Here is an 8,663-nt window from a genome sequence, read left to right as displayed (position 1 = left end):
CTCTAATGTAAGTGCAAAGTCAAGTGTTCAAATTTTTTAGATTCAGGCTGAAAATTGAGTTTAGGTACAGATTTTGCAGTTGAGTGTCCTTGAGTAAACTAGAGAACCTTTCCATTCCATGGCCATCACATGAAATCATCACTTATTTATTTATTTTAACAAGATTTTAAAATTTGATTATCACAAGAGTTGCTCCAGGAATTAAGTTGCTTCCAAAAGTCTGGGTGAAAAAAAAAAGAAAATTCTGCTGAAATATTTAACTGGAAAAGCAAATGTGTGAAAGAAGGATTTTAAGAAAGACTTTTAAGACTCCCTTAGTTTGCATATGGCAGAGGGTGTGAGTTAATATTAATCAGGAAAAGTTTAATTTCATCCTTTCAGACAAATATGAGGAATAACACAACAAATATCCTTTCCATTTGTTGGAATTCTATCCAACTGCATTTGGCAGCAGTTCACCTCCCTGGTCAGGGAGCAACTGGAGAGGAGGAAGGGGTAGGCTCTCCAGTCTACCTTTCATGCCATAGCGTGACACCACAGGAGTGAAGAGTCACATCACATGTAATATTTAAATGGAAGAGAACCTGAAACGCTCTCAGATACACGCATGTGCACATGCAGGACTTCAAATTCTTCTGAAATGCTTGGAAATAATTTGGCTAAAGATTAGATATCATTTCATTAACCATGGTCATTAATTTGATGTCACTCTAGTGAATAGCAAAACAGCAGAATTAAATATATTTGTGCTCATTTTATTACTGTTGCATTAAGCAAGACAAAAAAAAAAATGGTTCCTTGAAATCTTCCCATCATCTACTGAGAATTCCTGTGGTCGTTAGCCTGTCCCAGTAGGAACGATCCAGATGGGAATGAAATAACTTACTCAATTAATGTCACACACACAATAAGGGAATCTTATGGTTTGGTATGAGGTGTCCCCCCAAACCGCTGTGTGAGTGCAGGAGTATTCAGAGGTGAAATGATGGTGTGAGCTGCAGCCTCATCAGTCCTGAGTCTGACTGCACTGACTGCATGGTAACTGCAGGCGGGGACCTGGATGAAGGAGGCAGGTCACTGAGGGCCAGCCCTGGAAGCCAGTGTTTTCCTGAGGCCCATTCTTTCACCCTCTGCTTCCTGACCACTTGTCCTGAGCTGCTTCCAGCATGTCCTCTTGCCATGATGTGCTGCTTCACCTTGGGCCCAAAGCAATGGAGTTGGCCCATCATGGACTAAATCTCTGAAAGCATGAGCCCAAACCCACTCTCCTTCTCTAAGTTAATCTCATCAGTCATTTCAACAACTCAAGGCACCCAGGGACAGTCTGGCTTAGGTATGGTTCAGTTCAAGGCTCAAGCCATGTGCCTTGGACTTGAGTTTCCCCCTGCTCTCTCTCAGCTTAGGTTTCTCACATGTTGGCTGTGGTCTCCATCATCATGTCATTACTCCAAGGGAGTTTAATTTATGTGCCGGCAGCTGGCTCAAGCACTGTGAATCCAGTGAATTCTACCCCCACCATATGACTGAAAATGGGAGAAGGATATTATTCCAAAGGAAATTTCTGGAATTGTTATAAAGAGTAAATTGATACTGAGTGACTGACCAAATATACAAACGAAAGAGGCAAATGGCCCATGTAAGGAGCAGAGTAATTAAGAAGGAGGACTCTAAATCACACTGGAACTAAATTGTAAAGTAGGAAATGCTTCAACCTCTGCACCTTCTGTTCTCCTGAGCTGAAGGGAATAGTGGTGCTAAGAGCCTGAAGTCAGTGGAGAATTTGGTGGCATGGTCCCCATTGAGACCTAGCACAGACAGGGAGTACAGTTGCAGTTCATAAAAGTGAACTGTACTATTATTAGTTTTCCACCTCCTCCCTTCTTTGTAGCATGAATTCTTCCCTTTATTGCTTTCAATGATAATTCACATTCAACTATTGAATGTTAATTTTCTTCACCATTGTTCATATGTCAAAAACTCCTGCTGTCACATCATTTTGAGTTCTCCTTATCTTGTCCTGCTTTCCTTGGGCTGTTCCACCTCCTTTCCCAGAGGCTGTCTGTCCAGCCAAGGTGTGTGGCTGTATCTTTTGGCCACGTCTGCTTACGCTCGTGTTACGAGAGCATTTGGCTCTGCGGGGATCTACTATGTGTCAATCTCCAAACTGCTAGGCTTGCAGTAAAGAAAAATAGAAAAATGAAAGCTTGGGACGCCCGTGAAAGCTCGTTTCAGAAGCAGCAGCCACTTGCTCTGCTCACATTTCAGCAGCTGAAGCAAACCAGGTGGTTAGGGCTGACATCCTAAGCAGGGTTACATATCCCTCCTCCAGGGAAGGCAATGTTTTGACAAAGTTAATAATGCAACCTCATGCCTCATTTGGGGGATTTAAAACAAGTCTCCTTTCTCTTTTGTTTCAGGCAGAAACTCTAAACAATAAAGAATCGAATGGTTTAGATACTGGGTGTCCCCCAAATCTCATGTGTGAGACAACGTATGAAGGTTCCAAGGAGAAATTATCAGGTTTTGAGACCCTGAGCCCGGTCAGCAAATCAATCCCCTGATGGGGTTAACTCAGTGGTAACTGAAGGTGGGTATGGTATGGCTGGAGGAAGTGGGTCTTTGGGCCCCTTTGTGGTATATATTTTGTATCTGGCAAGTAGACTCTCTTCCTCTGCTATCTGATCGTCATGTGAGCTGCTTCGCTTCACCACATTCTTCTGCCATCATTTCAGCCTCACCTCAAGCCCTAAGCCATGGAGACAGCTGTCTATGGATGGAGACCTCTGAAACTGTGAGTCCCCAAATAAACTTTTCCTCCCCTAAAATTGTTCTGGTTGTTCTTTGAGACATTGCAATGAAAAAGCTGACTAAACCACAAATATGCAATCTGTTTTCCTCATTATATCTTCTTTACTGAGATTCAAGTCATGCCTGTGTGAATGATAAGTACAATTAGAAATGCCAAGGAGTCACCTGAGTTTTATTTACTTACGTGTGTGAATAAATATGTATGTGTCTAACATGGCATCCTATGGCTGATCCTATTTAGTATGCCCCTTCTCTTTGATGGTGGTTCTCAAACTATAGACCCCAAAGTCTTTATTGAGTTCCATGAGATCAAAACTACTTTCCCAATAACCCCAAGACACGATTTACTATTTCACTGTATTAACATACACCAATGTTATAAAAGTAACAGCAGGTTAAACCCCAGATGATTTATCCTCAGCCAAGGCAGAAGAACCCAGATGCACTACAGTCCTAGTCTGGATTTTCTGAAAGAGAAACATTCTTCATTGCCCTGGGGATTTAAAAAATCCAGTTTTATCCTAACCTGCCTATCAAGAGGAAGTAAATATCATTGACTTTGTTGCATTTTTATTTTGCGTGATTGTTATGGTTTGGATGTGAGGTGCTCCCAAAAGCTCACGTGTGAGTAATGCAAGAAGGTTCAGAGAAGAAATGATTGGGTTGTGAGATTCTTAACCCAATCAGTGAATTAATCCTCTGATAGGGATTAACTGAGTGGTAACTGGAATGGTGGGGTGTGGTTGAGGTGGACAGTGGGGGTGTGGCTATGGGTATATATTTATATCTGACAAGTAGAGATCTCTCTCTGCTTTGTGATCACCCTTTGATCTGGTTCCCTCTGCCAGACTCTTCTGCCATGATGTTCTGCCTCACCTTGAGCCCCCTGGAGAAATGGAGCCAGCCTATATGGACTAAGACTCTGAAACCCTGAGCCCTCAAATAAACCTTTCCTCCTTTACAATTGTTCTGGTCAGATCCTTTACTGACAGCAGCGAAAAAGCTAAGACAGTGATGGAATGAGAGCAAGCCATACCCAACTGAGCTGTGAATGGAAACTAGCTCCTTTTTCTATTAATGGAATTTCATTTTTATTTGAAAAAAAAAAGACTGTGAGAAAAACAGGTGTTATTGGGACTTGTAGATTTGTTAGACATTTTCTCAAAAAAGAATGTGCCTGTAATGTTGAAAACAAACAAAAACTATGATGTTGGTTTTTAATGACAAATTTAAGATTGTAGGTGAAAGATCAGGGCTCAGAAGTTTTCTTTGGACTGCCATAAGCTCTCCTATATTTCAAGACTTACCTGATGAATTTAGTAGTGCTAAAGATGAAGAGATTTTGGCTACTGTGTAATAAACTGTGCCAAAATTGAAGATATCTCTTCAACTTTGCCAGCCAGGATTCTCCAAGTGATCCATGCATGGTGGAGTCTGTGAGACCCGGATGCCTGCTTTACTCAAACTGCAAACTGAAATAATGGGATTGTTGGTGTAATAGTAGTAAATAGAAGTAAAAGATGAGTGCTCTCGGGTTCCACATGATAAGTGATAGTTATGAAGCTACAGTTGTTGAATTTTGTCTGTATTTAGAAATAATACCCCACATTATCTGAAAGGATTATTAAATTTTCTCACTTTTCTAACTATCTCCATCCATTCATCCTTTCTTTCTTTCCCTCTTTCTCTCTCTCCCTTTTTCTCTTCCCTTCTCTCTTTCTTCTTTTTCTCCATTTCCCCATTTCTTTTGTTTTGATTACCCAGTAGAATTTTTTTCTCCAAGATTTACACAAAGATGAACTGGGAATGAATTATAAGAAATAAGAAAGTACTTATGTAGGTGGTTTTGACATCAAATTATGGTGTAAACTCTAAGAAGAAAATGGAGTACAAATATCTTGATGAGTGACAACAATATTGTTTTTCTTTATGACATTTTGATTTTTTTCATTTCTATTCTTATTCAATTTTTATGTGACAAGTAGCAAAAGCTAAAAAATCAAAGACTTAAAGAAAAGATAGAGCAATAGCTCATAAACTTGGAGAAAGATCTTAATTACTAAGCTTTAGGAAAACTTGAACGAGACCCCATGGGAACTATTCTTGAGTCTCAGTCTTCTAAAGTCTACCCCTGGCCTACTTTTACCCCAACTATGTGCAGCTCTGAGTTTTGACTTGGATTTTCTGATAGAGAAATTTGTTGGTCAATCTAGGGTCATGAATGCCTGGTGGAGATGGTGGAAGAGGATACTTCCTAGGTGATGGTCCTGGATTCCGGCACCCAGGAATGGAGTGCACTGATCAGAGTGAGGAACCCCCCCATGAAAATCCTCATTTCACATCCCACACTTCATTCATTTACTTCAGACCTTAAGAAAGTTACTTAATTCATGTGTTTTTACAAAAGGTTTGGGTAATACAATATAATAATAATATCAGGGCTGGAGATGTGGCTCAAGCGGTAGCTCGCTCTCCTGGCATGCGTGCGGCCTGGGTTCGATCCTCAGCACCACATACAAACAAAGATGTTGTGTCCGCCAATAACTAAAAAATAAATATTGAAAAATTCTCTCTCTCTCTCTGTCTGTCTGTCTCAAAAAAAAAGTATATAATAATAATATCAAACTTGGTCAAGTTGTTAAGAGGAGCACGTAAACTGACATTTTTAAATCTTTGTTTACCAATCTTTTTTTACAGCACTGGCTTGGTTCCTGCAGTGTTGCCATCTTGGGACACAGGGCTTCTGTAACTACTTGTGTAAGAACACACTACTAACAGGCTATGGTGGTGTAGCCTGGTGTCCCAGCTACTCCACAGGCTAAGGCAGGAGGATTCTTGAGGTTTTAATTTTTGAGACAGGATCTTGCTAAGTTGCTTAGGGCCTCGCTAAGTTGCAGAGACTAGCTTTGAACTTATGATGTTCTTGTCGTAGCCTCCAGAATTGTTGGGATCACAGGCATGCACCACCATACTCGGCTATAAATCAAATATTCATGTACCATGTACGTGTTTATATCAATGCATTATGGTCTGTTTTACATAATTGTTACTATTTTTAAATAAAGAATAGCTGAGAGGTAAGCAGCTACACCAATGTGTATCTATTACACTCTTATTCCACATATCACTATTAACTTATGTAATTAATTGTTTTATTTTGCATATTAAAATAATGGTAAAGTTGAAAGAAATTTCTATAATGGAAAATCACTAAGTAATGGAATTATGGACCTGATACATAATTGGGAATTTCAAAGACTATTGAAGACTCCCAATAGTTGGCAAGATACTAAATGGGATTTAGACTTTGAAATTTGAAATTAGGATTATAAAAATTCAATACAAGAAGGGGCGCTAGGTACTGCTTGGTTATTCCCCTCACTTATGACTGAGGATGTCAAGTTTGAGCAACCACTGTGAGACTCCACAACTGAGTATGAGAGTCAGGACTAAAGGGGCATTCCAACTTCCGGTCCAAAAATTAATGTGTTTCCAATAAAAATTGTGCCTTCCTTAAAGTCTTTTTTGTGCCATGCTGCTCACTACTTTCAAGTTCCTCAAATACTTGGTGTTTGGACTCTAATATCAGCACAGTGACTCTGTCTGCCCAGCACTGGCTTTGTTCCTGCAGTGTAGACCTCTTTGGACAGAAGGTTTCTAGAACTATAGGAACACACTACTAACAGGCCATGGTGGTGTAGCCTGGTGTCCTAGCTACTCCAGAGGCTAAGGCAGGAGAATTCCTGAGTCCAGGAGTTCAGGGTCAGAGTAAAAGCTACTACTGGTGACTAAAATCCTTAAAATCATTAGCTTATTAAATTAGTTTGTTGGAGGTCAAGATGGGAGTCCCTTAGGCTTGGCTATCAGCATCTAACATACCATTCACCCATTCTATCAGTATTCAGTAATATTCATTGGACGGAATTGTACAAAAGTGAGTTGAATTGAATTGAATTGAATTGAAAGAGCTACTCACACTAGTAATCACACCAGTGGTTACTATATGAGGCCACTAGGAGGAGATGCAATTCAGAACATTGAATTATTGCTGGCAAGTCACAAATGACAAATGTTCTCCACCCTGAGTCCTATTCAGCTTTGATTAGATCATTAAATTTCTTCTAGACCTTCCAGAAGAAGAAGAGAACAGGCTATTATCATTTTTTTTTTCGTTTTCAAAGTTAGGTAAAAAGACCATGAAAGCCTTATTTTGAATATAAACATATTAGTGTTCACTCACATTTTAGGGGAAAAATAGTCTGGGAAAGACCTTGAGACTCTCCCTGCCATCCAAGAAGACAGCTATCTCTCTGCAGTATTCTTCAGGAATGGGAAAAACCCATGTGGGTCTGAATTCCCCATAAACAAAGAACCAAGCAAAACCCCGCTGCTTATTAATCTTAAAATGATATACACAACACAGATGGTGGTAATGGAAGATGCAGCTAAATGCTCCTCTATTATCGAGAAGTTTTAAACTATGTAATTGCTGTACTATTTCATCTCATCCACTCTGTCGTTCAATAACATATCTAAGACAAACAAAGAAATGTCTGTGATAAATTACTACAAGAGCATACTTGGTTTTCTCAGGCATAAATCTGATCAGAAGGGAACTTTAATGATCTGACTCTGCCTCTCCAGTGGTACATGGAAGCATTAGATCAACAAAGCCAGCTGTTTTGAAGTTCCATTAGGAGCCAGCATTAAAGTGAAAGTAAATATTAAGTCTGAACCTAATTCTATTTTATAAATATTGTTGCTAATTTTAAAAAATACATTTCTTGATTATCTTTTTAATTTTAACTTCTTCAACTTGATTGTAAAATATTTTTCCTTCTCATTTTGATTGTCAAATAATGTGTTCATCCCTGGAAATAAGATTTCTTGAACTGTCCCCACTACTCCACCCACATGACATTATCTAGAACAAGCGATACAGTGGAATCACAGAGGGCTTTTGTAATTGACCTCAGTGTCTGTGAAACTTCACTTCCATGTGGAGTTTTGCTTTTTCAGTAGAAACCACAGAACTGGATGGTATGAAAGATTCAGGCAAAACAGATTTATCATCATACTAGATCAAATTTCAAAACCATAAATAGCAGATTTTCGCAAACATCAGCCAACACACAATAATTCATCATATTTAGGGTATAATAATTTCACTTTTTTCTAATGCAAGTTATACAAACTGATTCATGAAACATTTTCATTATTAGAATTCTGAGTATGTTCAACAACAACGAAGAGGATGGGGATGGTGCAGACAGTTATTTAGCACCCACTATTTGCCATGCTCATCATTTTCCTGATCTACACTTCAGAAAGATCAATACCATCAGTGGATTTCCTGAGAAAGGAAGAATAACATATATACTTTACTATGTGGAATATTTAATATACATGTACTTAAGCATATAAAATATAAACTTAAATATATGGAAAAATATACTTAAATATATAGAATTTATAATACACCTAAATATATGTAATATTTAAATCTATATATTCTTAAATATATGCAATAGTTAATATACTTAAATAGTGTAATCTGTAAATATAAGTGGTTAAATATTATAGACATAGTTTTGAAATTTATTTATCATATAAGTATAGCAAATCTACGTAAGTGTTACATACATGTTGCTAAATGTATACATCTCTGCATTCTACATGTGGACTGGAGGAGAGGGCAGAGCAGGCCCAGTCAAGACATCCTCTGAATATCCTTGGAAGTCACAAGGATGTCTTCTGACTCCAGGGGGTACAGAATTCTAAGTAGTCCGTCCTTTTGGAATTCCCTGGAGGTGATGGGGTTCATATGCCCTTGAAGGACTGTCTTTAAGCAAAGC

The sequence above is a fragment of the Ictidomys tridecemlineatus genome, unplaced genomic scaffold, assembly GCF_052094955.1.
Source record: "Ictidomys tridecemlineatus isolate mIctTri1 unplaced genomic scaffold, mIctTri1.hap1 Scaffold_69, whole genome shotgun sequence".
Taxonomy (NCBI): domain Eukaryota; kingdom Metazoa; phylum Chordata; class Mammalia; order Rodentia; family Sciuridae; genus Ictidomys; species Ictidomys tridecemlineatus.
This window is presented reverse-complemented; position numbering follows the sequence as displayed.